The following is a 20,008-nucleotide window of genomic DNA, read 5'->3' as shown; positions in this document are numbered from 1 at the left end:
TGAGAACATGCTGTGTTTGGTTTTCTGTTCTTGTGATAGTTTGCTGAGAATGATGGTTTCCAGCTTCATCCATGTCCCTGCAAAGGACATGAACTCATTCTTTTTTATGGATGTATAGTATTCCATGGTGTATATGTACCACATTTTCTTTATCCAGGCTATTACTGATGGACATTTGGGTTGATTCCAAGTCTTTGCTATTGTGAATAGTGTCACAATAACCATACGTGTGCATGTGTCTTTATAGTAGAAAGATTTATAATCCTTTGGGTATATATCCAGTAATGGAATTGCTGGGTCAAATGGTATTTCTAGTTCTAGATCCTTGAGGAATCACCACAGTCTTCTACAATGGTTGAATTAATTTACACTTGCACCAACGGTGTAAAAGTGTCCCTATTTCTCCACATCCTCTCCAGCATCTGTTGTTTCCTGACTTTTTAATGATCCACATTCTAACTAGCATGAGATAGTATCTCGTTGTGATTTTGAATTGCATTTCTCTAATGACCAGTGATGATGAGTATTTTTTTCATATGTCTGTGGGCTGCATAAATGTCTTCTATTGAGAAGTGTCTGTTCATATCCTTTTCCCATTTTTTGATGGGGTAGATTTTTTCTTGTAAATTTGTTTAAGTTATTTGTAGATTCTGGATATTAGCCCTTTGTCAGATGGATAGTTTGCAAAAACTTTCTCCCATTCTGTAGGTTGCCTGTTCACTCTGATGGTAGTTTCTTTTGCTGTGCAGAAGCTCTTTAGTTTAATCAGATCCCATTTGTCAATTTTGGCTTTTGTTGCCATTGCTTCTGGTGTTTTAGACAGGAAGTTTTTGCCCATACCTCTGTCCTGAATGGTATTGCCCAAGTTTTCTTCTGGGATTTTTATGGTCCTAGGTCTTACATTTAAGTCTCTATCCATCATGAGTTGATTTTTGTATAAGGGTAGGGAAGGTGTCCAGTTTCAGTTTTCTACATATGGCTAGTCAGTTTTCCCAACACCATTTATTAAATAGGGAATCCTTTCCCCATTTCTTGTTTTTGTCAGGTTTGTCAAAGATCAGATGGTTGTAGATATGTGGTGTTATTTCTGAGGCCTCTGTTCTGTTCCTTTGGTCTATGTATCTGTTTTGGTACCAGTACCATGCTGTTTTGGTTACTGCTGCATCGCAGTGTAGTTTGAAGTCAGGTATCATGACGCCTCCAGCTTTGTTCTTCTTGTCCAGAATTGTCTTGGCTATTGGTTCAATATGAAGTTTAAGGTAGTTTTTTCCAATTCTGTGAAGAAAGTCAGTGGTAGCTTGATGGGGATGGCATTGAATCTATAAATTACTTTGGGCAGTATGGCCATTTTCATGATATTGATTCTTCCTATCCATGAGCATGGAATGTTTTTGCATTTGTTTGTATCCTCTCTTATTTCCTTGAGCAGAGGTTTGTAGTTCTCCTTGAAGAGGTCCTTCATATCCCTTGTAAGTTAGATTCCTAGGTATTTTATTCTCTTCGTAGCAATCGTGAATGATAGTTCACCATGATTTGGCTCTCTGTTTGTCTGATAATGGTGTATAGGAATGTTTGTTATTTTTGCACATTGATTTTGTATCCTGAGACTTTGCTGAAGTTGCTTATCAGCTTAAGGAGATTTTCGACTGAGACGATGGGGTTTTCTAAATATACAATCGTGTCATTTGCAAATAGAGACAATTTTACTTCCTCTCTTCCTATTTGAATACCCTTTATTTTTTTCTCTTGCCTGATTGTCCTGGCCAGAACTTCAATACTATGTTGAATAGGAGTGGTGAGAGAGGGCAGCCTTGTCTTGTGCTGGTTTTCAAAGGGAATGCTTCCAGTTTTTGTCCATTCAGTATGATATAGATATGATAGATAGTATGATATGATACAGAAAAAGCTTTTAATTTTTCATCATTGAGTATGATGTTAACTGTGGGTTTGTCATATTTGTTTTCAATGAAGTAGATTTCTTCTATACCTAATTTGTTGAGAGTTTTTATCGTGAAGCAATATTAAATTTTATCACATGCTTTTTCTGGATCTATTGAGATAATTATATGATTTTTTCTCTTTATTCTGTTAATGTGTTGTATCACATTTATAGATTTGTGTATGTTGAACCATCCTTGCATCTCTGGAGTCAATAATACTTGATCATGCTGAATGATCTTTTTAATGTGCTGTTGAATTCCATCTGTTAGTATTTTGTTGACAATTTGTGCATGTATGTCCACCAGGCATATTGGCCTGTAATTTTCTATTCTTCTAGTGTTTTTGTCTGGCTTAGATAAAAGAGTAATGCTGGTCTTGTAAAATGAATTTGAAAGTATTACCTGTTCTATTTTTCGGACATATTTGAGAAGAATTGGCATTCACTGTTCTTTCAGTGGTAAAATTCAATGATGAATTCAATAGATTCTGGGCTTTTCTTTGATGGGAGACTTTTTATTACTGATTCAATCTCTTCACTTATTTTTGGTCTGCTCAGATTTTCTATTTCTACATGATTCAGTCTTGGTAAGTTGCATGTGTCTAAGAATACATAACTTCTAGGTTATCCAATTGTTTTTATAAAATTGGTCATAATAATCTCTTATGATCCTTTTTATATCTGTGGCATATATTGTAATGCTTTCTATTTAATTTCTGATGTTACTTATTTATCTTATTTTGAATTCTTTGTCAGGTAGTTCTCATATCTCCATTTATTTGGGGTCAGTTACTGGATTACTGTATTCTTTTGATGATGTTATGACTTCTTGGTTTTTCATGTTTCTTGTTGCCTTTCATTGATATCTGCACCTTTGAATAAGTAGGGACTTATTTCAGTTTGCAGACTGGCATTGTCTAGGAAAAGTCCTTCACCAATTAGCTTGTCCAGAGATGCTGGGCAGGCTGTCTGGCATGGTCCAATCATGGACTTGCTGCTGGGATCCTTGGGCAGGCTAGCTGGTGCCTGGGTCAGCAGGTGGTCAAGCCTGGTGCCTAAGTCCACAGAGTTGGACCTGAAGTCTGAATTCACTGGGATAGGCCTGTTGGTGGGGTCTGTGGGGATGGGCCTGGAACTGGTATCCATGGAGACCAGCCTGGAGCTTGGGTCTACAAGGGCTTACCTGGCACTGGGATGGGTCTAGAACCTGAGTCTCCATGGGTTAGCCAGATGCTTGAATGAGCCTGGCACCTGGGTCCACTAGGAGGAGTGTAGAGCCTGAGTTCAAGGAGTTGACCTTGCACTGGGTTGACCTTGCATTGGAGCCTGAGACTACTAAGATGGGCCTGGAACCCAAATTCACAGGGACTGGCCTGGAGCTTGGTGGTCTTGGAGCCTCAGTCCACAGAGTTCAGTCTGGAACCAAGGTCTACTGGAGTGGGCCTACACCCTGGGTCTTCTGAAACAGGCCTGTACTGTAGAGCCTGGGGCCACTGGGAGTGGTCTGGTGCTTGAGACTGCCTTTGTACTGGGGCCAGTTTGAAGCCTGGGTTTGTTGGGGCTGATCTGGAGGCTATAATTATGGAGCGTGACCTGGGATCTGAAGCCACTGGGGCTAGCCTGGAGCCTGTATCCACTAGTGCCAGCCTGGAGGCTGAGAGTACAGGTGCTGGCTAAGAGGCTAGGTCCATGAAAGTTGGCCTGGGGCCTCAGGGGCTGGCCTGGAACCTGGGTACACAGGGAGGTCTTGGAGGTTAGATATATGGAGGCTGACCCAGAACTAGAATCTACTGGGACAGGCCTGGCCCCTGGGTCTGCAGGAGCCAGACTGAAGGATGAGGCTGTGGGGACTAGCCTGGCAATAGGCAGGCAATACAGGGCAGCCTGCATCCATGGTGCACACCTGGAGTTTGAGGTCTGAGTGCCAGACTGGCATGAGGACAGGTCTAAAGCCTGGTGCCACAGGAACTGCCTTGGAAGTAGGTGGGCCTGGATTCTATGCCTACAGGTGCCAGTCTAGAGGCTGGGTCTGTGGTTGTCAGCCTGATGACTAGGACTATTGGGGCTGGCCTGGTGCTGGGGCATGCCTGAAACTTGAGTCAGTGGGGGCCAGCCCAGTAATATGGACAGTCTGGAGCCCAGGGTTGCTAAGGCCAGCCAGCCCATGGGACAGGCCTGGAGCCTGATTCTGTGGTGGCTGGCCTGGTACAGGGTTAGGCCTGAAAGCCAGTGGAGACTGCCTGGCAGTGAGACCAATCCAGAGAAAGGGCTGCTGTTGTCAGCTTGGCAGTGTGGTGGCCCAGAGACCGAGTCTGTCACACAGGCCTGGAGTCTGCAGCTGCAGAATCCCTCCGGGCACTGGGGCAGGCCTGAAGCCTCAGTCCATGAGTACTGACATGAATTCTGGGGCTGTGGGAACCTGCCTGCACTAGTTTTACTTGAGTAAATCCTGTGTTGGGGTTTGAAGCACAATCTGGTGCTCCTACCCTCACACAGAGGATATCTCTTTCCACTCTGTGCTGCCTGTGGTTGGGGGTAAAGGAATACGGTTGATGTAAAACTGTCCTTCCTACCTTCTTCAGTGTATCTTTTCTTATTTCTGTGCTACACCCAGGTGCTGTAATCTCTCATCTAGTTTTCCTAGCTTTGGTGAAGATATTTTTGCATGAGGATAGTTGTTCAAATTGATGTTTCTGTTGGGGGAAGAGCACTGGAGAGTCCTATTTTATCATTTTACTGACGTCAGTCCTTGTATAAATTTTTAAAAGAAAAAAATACATTGTAAGTAAATACTGTGACTGGGAAAGAGTTTTCTATGGATGGCGTGAATTGCCCCAGCAAAGCCCAGGACAGACACTGGCTGTCTCTTATTTTGGTTCCTAGCTAATGAGAATAACAGGTCCAGGCCACCTGAAAACAGAAAGATTCTTCCACATACCCCATACCATTCCCAATTTAAAGTTACAATATTATAACCCAAAGACGTCACTTGGAACTTAAGTGATTCTCGTTTAAGCTCTCCCCATGGATTAAAATAAAAGCACAACAATATGTTTTGGAGATATTTATTTCTTTTCATTCCATTTCCCCCAAGAGCAGTATATTATCTTCAGCATTTTCTTGTCCCTGCAGTGTAGCTGCTCTTGGGGAAGTACCTCTCTTCCCTGAGATGAACTAAATTTTAACAGTTGCTTTCCATTTTAATCATTAACATGCCATGCAATACAGCTACTGCTAATTCAGAATTTATAACAAGCACTAGGATAGTTTCTGGATTAAAGAAACCCAAAGAAACAACTAGAAAGGGGCAATGGAAGAAATATATAAATTCCCCTTTAAATCTCTGCTGTGGACTATATTTTGGAGTGAGGAAAGAAATGAGCTTTCAAGTGCATAATTGCCCTTTTAGACAATAAAAGGCTTTCCTGACATTAGTTCCATATGCTGAAGATGGCATCTTCTTTTTCTTTTCTATAACCAGAAATCAGTAGTTAACACAGGCATTGAATTCCACATCTATTTCTAGAAACCACCTTTCTATGGCTATTTTTTAAACACAAAAATAACAGTTTGCAGCTTGCACAGCCTTAACCAGTAGGCTCTAGCCTCTATTGTTCTTGCTGTCTTCACTACATGCAGAAGTTCACTTTGCCCATTTAGAAAAACAACATTAAATCTTTTGGTGCAAGAAAGCATATACCCACAATATTAATGCCTTTGCCATTTCTCCAGATTCAAAATGGCTTTCCTATCACAGAGAAACTTCATAAACCCATACACTGATAAATCAGAATTTTTAGTAACTCAGATACTTTATATACTTCTCTGTTACAGATGCAGGTATGTTACCTGCATCAAATGAATTAAGAACTAATGGCATAGATAAAAACAGTAGCTGAATCTTATTTATAATTTTAAAATTCTTTGCCACTGAGTAAACTCCATTTTCCAGATTGTAAAGGAAATACAAGTCTTCCACATGAACAATTAATGTGCTAAATAAGTATAACTCAAGTTTTCTATACTGTACCATCTGGATGAGAGAAAGGAGGACAAGAGGTAGAGTGGAGAGTCTCATCGAAATCAAGAAATAATTATCTTTCCTCTGAGCCCATAAGTGGCATCCTTATAATCCTACCAGCTCCCAAATTCCTGCTCTTCTTATTTGTAGAATTTCAGAGGCAGATAAGCTCACAACTTGAAATGGGACTTGAATATTAGAGTATTTGTATGTTGCTTCTTCCTTGGGCAATTTGCTTAGCTTTCCTAAGCCTTAGCTACCTTATCTGTCAAACAGAGATAATAATAATTGCTTTGAGGATTGAAAGGAATTGTACATGTAGCCTAAACATAGCACCTAGTATAAGTTCTTTGAGTTTCCCTGCTCTGTTCTCCTTCCCTCACTTAAGTTTTCCTTTCCCTGTGTTCCCATCACTGGTTGCATTATCATTCTCTCTGGTTGTAGCTGCTGTTCCAAAGGCTTCACTAGCCTCCACATGGAACAAAATGGTGGCAGCATTTTTTATTACTAAAGGGATCCTGAATATAAATTTTACTACTAAATGGATCCTGAATATAAATTCACTGCAAGATTTAGATCTAGGGAAAAGCGCAATATAGATTTGCTGGAAGTCTCCGAAAATTCCTTATATCAGTGATGCCAGTTGAGTCAGTGTCTATATTTCTAACCAGCTGCTGTGGCCAAGGGATTAAAATTGTTGATTGTCTTGGGCCTAAATTACATGTTCCATCCTTGGAGAAAATAGCAATACTCTATCCATCCACATAGACCAAATACAGGAAGGAATGAATCTCCTAATGACTTTTGCCAGTAGGGTGGATAGATGCAGAGAAGATACATCCTGTTATATTTTATGTCTCCCCAAATTACTTATCTTGGTTATATGATGCTTTTGCTGGAAGTATTCTTAAAAAAATTCATAATACACATATTTACATATTAATCCAAAGCGTCTGCTGCCTGAACATTCCCAAGTCTTTCAGCATTTGGGGAACTCATTGCTTTAATAATTAAATTAAAAGAATTAAATCCTCAGCCCATGTCCTGAGGAAAGTTCCAAACTCTCCAAAAAACGTTCCACATATTCTTGTGTGTAGATAGAATCTCCTTATCATCTCTCATTCTGAACGTCTCTTCTTGGTAAATTTCATGCCTTATTTCCTCACTTTCTGCAGCTGTTATCTTCTTTCCATACCACATGGGCCCTTCTCTCTTGCTCCTCCCAATAGAATGTAATTTGTAAATATTATTAAAGTTTTAAGTAGAATAGGAAATGATTACAGACAGGTGAAGATCAGGGGATAATTTTAAACTGAATTTGAGAATTACTGTTCATAGAAATTGTATGGCCACATGCCAAAGTTAATTCCTTACTACCTTGTTTTCTCAGATCTTGATATCTTACAAGTCTGCTACCGCTCCAATAGCCCCCTACACTCCACATTTTAGGAGTCATAAAACCGTGCCTCCCCAATTCATCAAGGAAAAACTTCTAAATTCCCTTCCACTGCATGCAGAGCGGTTTAGTCCCACACCCCTATTCAATGGAGTATGTCTCTTATTCATTTGATAATATAAATTTGATATAGTGTAATGACACATTTTCTAATATTTAATTTTCTTGTGTTGAATTTAATTCCTTAGGTGTAATACTCAGACGAAAGAAGGAAATGAAGACAATAAGACATATTTTATTGGCTCTTTGCAATTTGAAATTTTAAAATTAAAAGAACAATACAGAACACCTGGTCCATTCTATAGAGTCCCATGATTCTGCAGCCCTGGAAGTTGTCAGTGGGTTTCACCTATTTTTTTCATATGTAAATTATGTTTGACAGCAAGGACTAATTCTTCATCTCAAGGTTTCCTGGCTCAATGTTACCATAAATTCTGTGGCAATTCTGTCTCCATCAATTTCATAACCATTGTTGTACTCATTTTCCAAACTATAAAACGTTATCATTGTGTCCATGAAAGTTAAAATATTCTCTAAGAAGGCATTTAGGCCAGGATTCTGCTTCCATGCTTGTATTCTGTTAAATGTAATACAATATCACCATTTACGTGTATAGTAACTAAGACTCAGACATGCTGTTTGCTTGTAGTAAGTTACAGAAAGAAAATAACTTTATCTCCTGACTTCTGGCACCATACTCCAAATCAGTAAACTTGGTAGATCCCCACAAGTATGTGAATAGATGCAAACTCCATCTTCGTGTGACCGCTTCCCTGCCAGGTTTTGGCAGTTCTACTACTATTCACAGATTGACCCAGGCCTTTTCCTCTGCTGTACTGTATGAAAGTCACAGTCCCTTTTTCTCTTGTTCTCTGCAACTTCAGTTCTACAGAGGTTGGCATTATGACCTCTAAAATAAATTTCAAGCCACTTTCCAGATGTCTTTCCTTAAAGCTACAAGCCAACGAGAAAAGACAGTCAATGCCCAATCCAGACTAAGATTGACTGAATATTTACCAACAAATCCACAGGTTACTGATCAACACATTGCTTCATATTTAAGATTCTTTTAAAACTGTAGCATATGCATAACTTTTGGGACTTTTTACATTGATATCAAGTTTGCATTTCATAATTTATGTGTAATGGTTTTTGTGTTTAACTGATTGTTACCCTTCTTATCCTGTTAAGTAAAAACAGACAAACAAACAACAACAACAACAACAAAACTAGAGGTTCTCCACTATTCTAGGTGCTAGGCACAGTACGTGACATATTAGGAAAGCATGACAATGTAATCAGATGCCCTTCCTATGGAGAATGCACAGGGGCTAAGCCACCTGATTTTATAGTAGTGCTGCCTCCCAGCTCAACCACCTGTGCCACTCAAGGGCTTCAATGTTCTCATCTTTTAAATTGGGGATAATAGTACCTACCTCAAAGGAGGATTGTAAGAATTAAATGAATTTCTATATGAAAAGGATATAAAGGAGTGGCTTGGATACGGTGAGTCATCTCTAAATGCTTACCACCATTGATTTTCATCAACTGGGTTGACATAACCTCATCGACTCAAAACTGTTTTTTAAAGTCTGAGAGCATTTGCATTGTAAAGCACACAACTCTGCCTATTTTGCTGGAAAATTGTCTATATATATATATACACACACACACACACACATATATATGTGTGTGTGTATTGCCTCTCTACTTTTTTAAATCTTCATTTATTGTTTTCACAAATATATATTAAACATCCAAATGTCATGCACTAGAAGAGGTGCCAAGCTTAAGGTACTAAACAAGAAAGAAAAACTCCCATGAGGCCTTAATTCTAGAGAAGAGAGAAAATAAATGTAAACAAACAAAATGATCAAGATGATATCAGATAGTAGTAGGGCTGCATATAATACCACATGAGTGATTAATAAGTGGGTAGAAAGGGTAGGGTCATGGTGGAGGGAGTGATACTCTAGAAGTGAGATGGAAGCTGAGATCTAAAGACAACTGTTGGGCAAAGACTCAGCTGAGCACATTCCAGCAGAGGGTAGAGCTGCTGTGCAAAGAGCAGAAGGAAAGCCAGCATCTCTAGAGTGGATTGAACCAAAGCATGGGAGATAAGGTCAGAAACATAGTCAGGAGCCAAATAATGTACAGCTTATAGGCCCTGCTCAAATTCAGATTTTATCCTAAATGAAACAGGAAGCCATTGGAAGGTCAGAGTGAGGAAGGATGTGATCTGATTTGTAATTCTAATCACCCTGGAAACTAGGCAGCAAATGGGTTATTGGGTGAAAGAGTAGAAGGGGGCAGAGCAGCTAAGAGGCCACTGCAGTCAGGTGAGAGATGACAGTGACAGTGGGGATGCACAGATTCTGGATGGACTTTAAAAACAGAACTGACAGAGGCTAGATTGGATGATGATGAAACCAGGATAATAGAGAGATGGGATCAAGAACGACCCTTGGCTTTGGCTTGAGAAACCACATGGCTGCTTATTTATGGAATTCAGAAGACTTGGGGAGGTATAAGTTTGGAAGAAAAAATCAAGTGTTCTTTTATGATGCATTTTATTTTGGCTACTCATACTGAATAAGAGACGTTTGTATTTTTCAAATTTGGAAATGCATTTTAAAAACTCATATTTTTGCCTTCTGAAATGTTAGCATGGGTGAAGCTAATCTTAACTGACCAAAGGGAAAAATTTTCCCTCCCTTAATTATCTGAGCTACGTGTTCCATCTGTACACACGTAACAACCATAACTTAAAGAATGTCTGTTATTCATGTTCCCCTATATCTTTCTATGGAACATTTTAGAAAGCGTGAACTCAAGAGACACCAAAAACCATACCTGCCTAACTTACATTCTACCAAATACACCATATATGACTTAAAGGGACATGGAATAAATGAACTTAATTGTGCTGACAATATAACAGCCAAACATGTAACACACGGGGGCTAACAAAGTCTAGAACAGCTTGTGCACAATGTTTTACACCATTTCTTAAACATTAAATAGTTCTCATTCCTAATGAGTAATTCTTCTTCTATTTCAGGTCTTTGACAAAGAATATAATCAGTTTTGCTATAAGTCTTGTTTTGGAAATGTGAATTTATTCCTACACAATTTATATAGTAGAGAACAATTTGAGGACAATGCAAATTTTGTATTTGCGTATGCACCATGTTGTCCATAAGCTACACTAGAGGAATGCAGGAAGCTGTACCCAATTCATACAAGCCACACAGAAATACACAAAACACAAACATGCTCCTCAAACATCTGCCAGCTACTTCAGTTCACCAGCCTGTGTTATGAGCCACACCCATCCGCATCTGCCATTAGAACTTTCCAACTGATTTCAGATAAGCCACCTTCTACAATTTCTCAAAAACTCGTAAGTTGCAACCTTCTGACACCCACTTACACAAGCAAACTTCAGGTTTGTTTCAAGGTAATGGGCCATATTTATGTTAAAATAGTATTTATGTATTTCCTGACCATGTAATGTGTGTTTGTTAGATTTCATACTTGTTTTATGTATCACTGACAAAGGTTTTGAGTGTTGTGCCCCTCGTGCATAAGTCCTACAACACATATGTCATATTATAGCAGAGTTGACTGTATTTGAAATGCAAATTCACAGTCTTTCTGAATTAAGTTTCTAAAACTAAGCAAACATCTAGGATCACCAGGGTGATTAGAGAACTCTAATTATGGTTACTTTGAATTATAAAATGTGTTTAATAACAATTCTTAGAACAAGAAGGATTTTATAAGCTTAAGAAATTATAACTTTCTGATTGCATACGCTTTATATCATGTGTTATATTGTGTTTCTATCTCATTTGGGTGTTAAATTTTTGTACTTTATTTTATTTTTCTGTTTATATATCTTACTTGCTTATATGAGATAAAAGAAGTAACTAAAAATAATTCCTTTTAGTTTTAAAAGAAATTGTGAATTTTGTGAAATATGTGTGTGTAGAAAATGGAGTTATAAGTTCAACCTAAATTCATCCTGAAAGAAAAGTGTTAATGTTGCCTAAATGTGAGATCCTTACAGTAAAAGGAAAGGGAGTAGGAAAAGGAAAAGAAAGGAAACTTTACTCTTTAAGCAGGCAAGAGGATCAGTGCTTTCAAGAAATTTTAATAACGCAGTAAAAAAATCTTAATGTTCATTAAAATATTATACAATTCTTATAAGCCAGACATACAATGGTCATATCTTTATGGGAAAAAAAAGAGAAGAAAATATTAACATCAAAAGTCTTGCAGACGGTTTCATTCTGAAGCCCTTGAGGTTTAAGAAGGCATCCCTCCAAATTGTACCTAACCAGCTCAGTGTGTGGGCGTGTACCAGAGATTCCTGTCCACTAGGGGCTAGACTTTCACCAAAAAACTGCTTTTAACTATAGCACTTAAATCAAGTCCTATTTAACTGGCATACAAATACAAGGATATTTTTATTAAATTTCTGAAATATAATTCCAATCATAAAGAGATAATTTTAAAATAAGCACTTCTGATCAATTTAATAGTTTAAATGTAACTGACTCAAAGATGTATAGTCTCAGATAAAATGCTACTGCAGGAACTTTATACTGTGAATTAAAATGATTTGATCATAGAAATATTTGGGCTCTTTTCCTCTCTTTCACTTCTCAGCTTTGTGAAGACTAAAGACTTTGTCAAGTACTAATCATGCTTAATTAACATCAAGCAATCAGGTCATGGTGTGCCTATTGTCATACAAATATATTAGAAGCAGCACAAGACTATAAGTATTTTTTTTTTAATTTTTAGAATTCACTCATTCATCAAAGATGTATTGAATTATCTCTGGATGCTGTTATTTGGAAATGACTTATACTCTTTGTTTTTTATTGTCTAGTTATTCCTAACAAGGAGGTGTAACTTTTATGATAACAAAAAGGAGTAATTTTTAAATTTAAGTTTTGTTCATTGAACTCTTATGCATCCTGCTCTAACCATACAAAGATGAACAAAACAAGAACCCTATCTCAAGTTTGTCAGTCTCATTAGAAAGACAGACAGGCATAGAAGCAAAACCCTCTCCAAACCATGAACTTCTACCCCGCTAAGGTGTATAAAGGGCAGCAGTACACTACAATGCAAGGTGTGCAACAATTAAAAGCAATGGCTTTGGAATCAGAGAGAGTATAGTCTAAATATTGGCACTACCATGTAGTTCTCAGCATGTTTTTAGTCACTCTAAGTCTCCCTTTCCTCACAGTGAATCAGGAATAGTAATTCCTACCTCACAGGATTAAGTGGAAAAATGTATGTAAATCTTTCAGTACAGTGCCTGGCATGTACTAAGTCTTCAAAAATGGTATATGTTTTCACAGTGGAGCACTAAGGAAGTGTGGAGCAGGGCATTGAGAACTGACATCTACCAATCAACACGTAATGAACAGAGGCGGGAAGATTGTCACCGCACCAAAGACCATCTACTTAGTGTTGCACAGCATTGGAGTTTTAGGGTGAGGTTGTGTGTGTGTGTGTGTGTGTGTGCGCGCGCGCGCATGCATAAGAAGCATAACCACTTAATGGCACAGAGTCTATTTTGAAGCTCAAAAACCAGTAAGACCATAGAACTCTCTCAGGAGGACTGAGGAGTTGGCTGAGTACTGCCCAAGGAAGTTCTCACAAGAGGGCATTGTAAAATGTCCTTATTCCTCAGAACTTAACTTTAAAATGTTCCCACTGAAGTCCAATGGGAGTTTTATGGGAGTAAAGGATAGAATTAGGTCTTGTGTATTTTTAAAGGGTCATTCAAAAAGGCAAAGTCTAAATTTTTTACAGATGGCAGAGTAGGAGTAATGAAGTTGGCCAAAAGTGACCTTTTATGTTTTCCAAAAGCAAATGTTTACTGAAAGAGGACTCTACTATACTACCAATGGAAAAAGAAATACTGATGCTTACATTGGAGAGCTCAGTACACATTCACTGCCAAATACATTTATAAAAATCAATAATAATATTTTCCATGGTACCTGTTTTCAACCTTCCTCCAAAATTTTGCCCTGTAGTTGCTTTTTCTCAAACACAAATATTTCGGAGGAAAAATAATATTTTAAGTGAGAATAGGCTTGTGAAATCATATGCATTTAGGAGCCTCACTGTACCGTCACAGTCCTAGCTCCATCACAGTGATGCACAGACAGGGGAGAGGATGACCGATGTCGCCAGGTCTTCTGGAGAGCGAATTTAAAACTGGTGTCAAGTTCTTCCAGAATGAAACTCCTTTTAAACTTTGTTCAAAGAGGGAAAGCAATGTTAGAAATTCCTGTGCTCTTTTGAACATTAAATAACTCTTAAAAAAACAAAATTTCGATGTGTTCAGTAAGTTTTAAAAAGTAAGAAATATTGAAATCTATCGAACATGAAAGGGAAAACTTAAAGTGGCTTGTGATGATACACTTTGGGTTTTGTAAATTTTAAAAGTTCAGGGAGAAAAAATGGAAATGTGAGCTCAAATTATCAGTAAAATTTAATCAACCCACAACAGCCATAGTTTAGAACTTTCTTATCTTCGTACTTATTAAGTGGGTTGCAAGTACCATTATAACGTGTAGATTTTTTTAAAAAATTATTCCATAGCCAGTCCCCAGAAAATCAGAACCATCCCACTTTTCTCATTCAGCAGAAAGCATACACAGTAGATATTTAGACAACACTTCAGTACCTGGCATATACAGAACGATTTTGGCAACTAGTCCCCAGATGGCCATGTTCTGTTAAGGAATGGAGAAGTCTATACCTTTTTAAAAAACAATAAAAATAAATAGATAGCTTAAGCGTAAAGTAGTATACTCACTTTGGAAAAAGTTGTGACAGTTCTTACAAAGTTAAATATATACCCACTTTTTGAAAATTGTAATTCTACTCCTTGATATTTACCAAAAAATAAAAACACATCAAAAAATAAAACCCACACACTTGCACAAGAATGTCCATAGCAGCTTTATTCATAAGTGGCATAAACTGGACACTCAAATTTCATTAAGAAGAGAATGGGTAAACAAATTTTAGTATGTTCTTACAAAGGAATACTACTCAGCAATAAATATATTAATACACACAACAACATGAACAAGTCTAATAGATTTTACATTGAGCTAAAGAAACTGAAAACAAAGGAGCATGATTTCATTCATGTGAAGGTCAGTATTAGACAAAACTAATCAACAGTTTTAAAAATCAGAAGAGTGGCTGCCTCACTGTGATGGGGAGGATTAACTGGGAAAGACTATGAGAGTACTTACTGGGATGTGACAGCAGTGGCAGTGTCTAATTTTTTTAGGGGTGTAAGTTACATGGGGCTGGCTATGTGCATTTATCAAAACTCATTAAATTATAAACTTAAGGTTATGCATTTCATTGTAGATTAGTTTTATCTCAAGAAAGAACAAATGAATAGATTCTTAAAGATTTAAATATATCATGCAAATAAATAAAAGGAAATATGGCTTCTTTTATGTGCCTTCCTTTATTGCTGTTTTTGAACTTAAATAGTTCTAACAACTCAATGAACATATTTATTTCTGCAACTGTGCATCATTTTTCTAACTGGTCTATTTTCCAGAAGGCAAGAGCTTGCCTTTTTTTAAATTTAAATTGTTTGTAATACAGCACATAAATTGCCATTAAACATGGCAATGCAATGAGAACCTCTAGAAGGAACAGGTGGAATCACTTCCCTTTTTTTTTCTTATGACTTTGAGAATAAATCTCCCCCAAATGACACCTTTCTCCTTCAAATACTTTAGTTGTATATTTTATAACTTTTACATATGTCATTTTTACATGACAGTCACAGCTCCCACCTGGAGTTTTGCAACACTGTCCGCATGTTACCTTTTTTTTTTAGAATATGCATGTTTTATTCTGAATAATTTTGCATAATAAAAATGAAAGTACAAAATAATTAAGACACAAAATATTTTAACAAGCTGAAATAAATCATGAAAGAAAAAAGCAGAAATGCAAATCCATGGCAAAGTCTTTCTTATAAAAGTTCAAAAACATCCTTTCAGTTTCACTAATGGAGATACTTGAAGGTCAAAATCTAAATCCCAATATCAAGAGTCTAAAATATATACTATAAAGGCAATGAATATTAATGTTAAGAATAGCCAGATTCAACCAGTGAAGTTAAAAAAAACATATCATGCAAATGGTTTAATATACCACAGGAATTGTAACTAAACATGCTGGAAAAAATCTTCAAGGATCCCAAGATTTATATCAGTCATTTCGAAAAAGATTGACTTTTTCACTGCCCCCTTGTTTATTCATTCATTCATTCATTTGTTCAATCTATAACAAGTATTTATTGGGCATGTATTATGTACCATAATATTCTAAGAGCTTGGAATGCATAAGAAACTAACAGATAAACATCTCAATTTTTCAATGAGAGAATGTTGATAGTTATATGTACTGAAATGCAAAAGTAAGGTAAGGAAAAGAATATGAAATTAGGGGAGGGAGTTAAAATTTTTAATAGGGTAGCCAAGAAAACTCACTGGAAAGGTGAGTTTTGAGAAAGAACTAAAGGAAATGAGAGAGTTCAATAATGCCAATATATGTTGAGGTAAAAAGTGATGTTGTTTCTTCCACTAAAGGGATGTATGTGATTAATGGTAGCATCAGGGTATATTGGAATGGTTTCCTGAACCAATCAAGCCTCTTTCCCAAACAACCACTCTTATTACTGGTTCTTTACTTCTTTTCTCTTCCTTTCTTCCTTTTTTCTTTTCTTCCTTCTTCCTCTTTTCTCCCTCCCTTCCTTTCTTTTCTCTTCTCTTATTATTTTTTGGTCCTTGTGCATGACAATTGTTAAATAGAATAAAAAGAGGAGATGGGAAATGACTTTGATTTGCCCATAGCACGTAAGGTTAACAATCTGTAAGTCTTATTTGTAGTAATTTAACAACAAAGATGACATAGAAAATGCATTTTATAGCAATAACACTGATGATATAAAAGTAATATGAGCTAAGTAAAAAGTCATTTCTCTCAAAAGAGAACACTCAAGCAAAACTCTTTAGATATTTCATTATTTACACTTTCCTCTTTTATAGAGATGGCCAACGATGGTTGAAATAGTTTATATGACAAAAAACTTGTGGAATATAACAATTTCTGGCAGAAACATCCACAGTTAGCTATAATAATAATAATCAATGTACTTGTTCTTTACATTTGCTAGCATCCTCTCGGATAGGCCAAAATGTTAACTATTACATTTCACTGTAAGAACCCAAAGGCATACAAACATCACACCCTGGGATTTGATTAAGCACCATAGCAAATGTTTTGCTTTTCTGACAAAGAAAAGAGTACTATTCAGCAGACTGCTATAAAGCCAGAATGAATGGGAATGTGTGTGTGAGAAAGAATTAACATGAAAATCTGATGTCAATATAATGCTGAAGTTAGTGCAACTAATCCTTGATTTAAACTAAACGTGGATCTTTCCATCTACAAATAACACAGCTGCTTTTCCTCATGTAAGATCCATCTCCAAGAGACTAAGCTTAGGATTCCAGGATTACTAAATCCCACCAATCCCCTTGAGATTTCTGAGAACAACAGTTAACCTTTGTGCACACACTAACGTCAATAATCACAGTCTGGGTGGGCATGTGGATAATATTATCCCAACTCAGGGACCTGGATCATCTTTAGACAGACATAGGGAGAGGATAGGGAAACAAGCCATCAACTCTCAAATCTACTGAGGGAAAAAACACCTCTCAATGTATATGAAAACACCATTGCTCCCAAAGATAGATGTCTTTTAAAAAAAAAAAAAACAAAAAAACTTGGAACTCTACTAAAATACTAGAATGTTTCTGGTGCAGCCCCAATGAAAGACAAAAACAGAATGAATGAGCTCAAGCCCCTCAAATTTTCAATTGTAAAGAAGGCAGTATTCAGATCCTAAGTCACAGAGGTACCTGATCTGGATGAGAAACTCAAAAACCCAGCTCCTCAGAGTTTTTAGAGTGGCCCTATTTCAGAAAAAGGATCTTTTGGTAATGGTGCATGGGCAAATGACCTGTGCAACAAATTGTATATGTCCATCAGTGGATGAATGGATAAAGAATATGTAGAACACATACACAATTGGATATTATGCAGCCATAAAAAAAAAGGAATGAAATTATGTCTTTTGCAGCAACATTAGTGGAACTGGAGGCCATTATCCTAAATGAAATAACTCAGAAACACAAAATCAAATATCATATCTATTTATTACTAGGAGCTAAATGATAGGTACACATGGACATACAAAGGGAAATAACAGGCACTAGGGATACCAAAAGCAGTTAGGGAAGAGAGGGGAGTAAGGGTTGAAAAATTACCTACTGGGCACAATACTCACTATCTGGGTGACAGGCACACTAGAAGCCTAAATCTCACCATTATGCAATTTATCTATGTGACAAACTTGTACAAGTACCCCCTAAATCTATATATGTATTTAAAAACTATATGAATACACACACACACCAAAAAAGATTATTAAATATCTCCTTTATGTTAAAGCTCTGCCCTAAGTACTGTAAGTACGGATAAGTTACAACTTCTACCCATGAGGAAGTTCCATTCTAAGGGGTAAAAGGAATATAAATATGTACTATCAGACAAAGATATCAGCAAAATAGCAGATGACTTGGGAAATCACTAGAAGAAATATGCTGAATGTTTTAGTTAAGAAGAAAAGGCAGCAAACTTCTGCAGACTTAAATGTCCCTGTCTGACAGCTCTGAAGAGAGCAGTGGGTCTACCAGCACAGCATTTGAGCTCTGAGAATGGACAGGCTGTCTCCTCAAGTGGGTCCCTGACCCCTGTGTAACCTAACTGGGAGACACCTCCCAGTAGGGGCCGACAGACACCTCATATAGGCAGCTGCCCCTCTGGGACAAAGCTTCCAGAGGAAGGATCAGGCAGCAATATTTGCTGTTCTGCAATATTTGCTGTTGATACTCAGGAAAACAGGGTCTAGAGTGGAACTCCAGCAAACTCCAACAGACCTGCAGCTGAGGGACCTGACTGTTAGAAGGAAAACTAACAAACAGAAAGGAATAGCATCAACATCAACAAAAAGGTCATCTACACCAAAATCCCATCTGTAGGTCACCAACATCAAAGAACAAAGGTAGACAAAAACCACAAAGATGGGGAGAAACCAGAGCAGAAAAGCTGAAAATTCTAAACATCAGAGCAACTCTTCCCCTCCAAAGGATCGCAGCTCCTCGCCAGCAATGGAACAAAGCTGGACAGAGAATGACTTTGACGAGTTGACAGAAGTAGGCTTCAGAAGGTTGGTAATAACAAACTTCTCTGAGCTAAAGGAGGATGTTAGAACCCATCGCAAGGAAGCTAAAAACCTTGAAAAAAAGATTAGACAAATGGCTAACTAGAATAAACAGTGTAGAGAAGACCTTAAATGACCTGATGGAGCTGAAAACCATGGCACAAGAACTTCGTGACACATGCACAAACTTCAAAAGCAGATTCGATTAAGTGGAAGAAAGGGTATCAGTGATTGAAGATCAAATTAATGAAATAAAGTGAAAAGATAAGGTTAGAGAAAAAAGAGTAAAAAGAAATGAACAAAGCCTCCAAAAAATATGGGACTATGTGAAAAGACCAAATCTACGTCTGACTGGTGTACCTGAAAGTGATGGGGAGAATGGAACCAAGTTGGAAAATACTCTTCAGGATATTATCCAGGAGAACTTGCCCAACCTATCAAGGAAGGCCAACATTCAAATTCAGGAAATACAGAGAACACCACAAAGATACGCGTTGACAAAGGCAACCCCAAGACACATAATTGTCAGATTCTCCAAGGTTGAAATGAAGGAAAAAGTGTTAAGGGCATCCAGAGAGAAAGGTCAAGTTCCCCACAAAGGGAAGCCCATCAGACTAACAGCAGATCTCTACACAGAAACCCTAGAAGCAAGAGAGTGGGGGCCAATATTCAACATTCTTAAAGAAAACAATTTTCACCCCAGAATTTCATATCCAGTCAAATTAAGTTTCATAAGTGAAGGAGAAATAAAATCCTTCACAGACAAACAAATGCTAAGAGATTTTGTCACCACCAGGCCTGCCTTACAAGAGTTCCTGAAGGAAGCACTAAACATGGAAAGAAACAACCAGTACCAGGCACTGCAAAAATATGCCAAATTGTAAAGACCATCAATGCTATGAAGAAACTGCATCAATCAACAGGCAAAATAACGAGTGAACATCATAATGACAGGATCAAATTCTCACATAACAATATTAACTTTAAATGTAAATGGGCTAAACGCCCCAATTAAAAGACACAGACTGGCAAATTGGATAAAGAGTCAAGACCCATCAGTGTGCTGCATTCAGGAGACACATCTCACGTGCAAAAATGCACATAGGCTCAAAATAAAGGGATGGAGGAAGATCTACCAAGCAAATGGAAAGCAAAAAAAGCAGGGGTTGCAATCCTAGTCTCTGATAAAACAGACTTTAAATCAAAGATCAAAAGAGACAAAGAAGGCCA

The sequence above is a fragment of the Mandrillus leucophaeus genome, unplaced genomic scaffold (genome assembly GCF_000951045.1).
Source record: "Mandrillus leucophaeus isolate KB7577 unplaced genomic scaffold, Mleu.le_1.0 Scaffold146, whole genome shotgun sequence".
NCBI lineage: Eukaryota > Metazoa > Chordata > Mammalia > Primates > Cercopithecidae > Mandrillus > Mandrillus leucophaeus.
Note: the sequence above shows the minus strand (reverse complement) of the source record.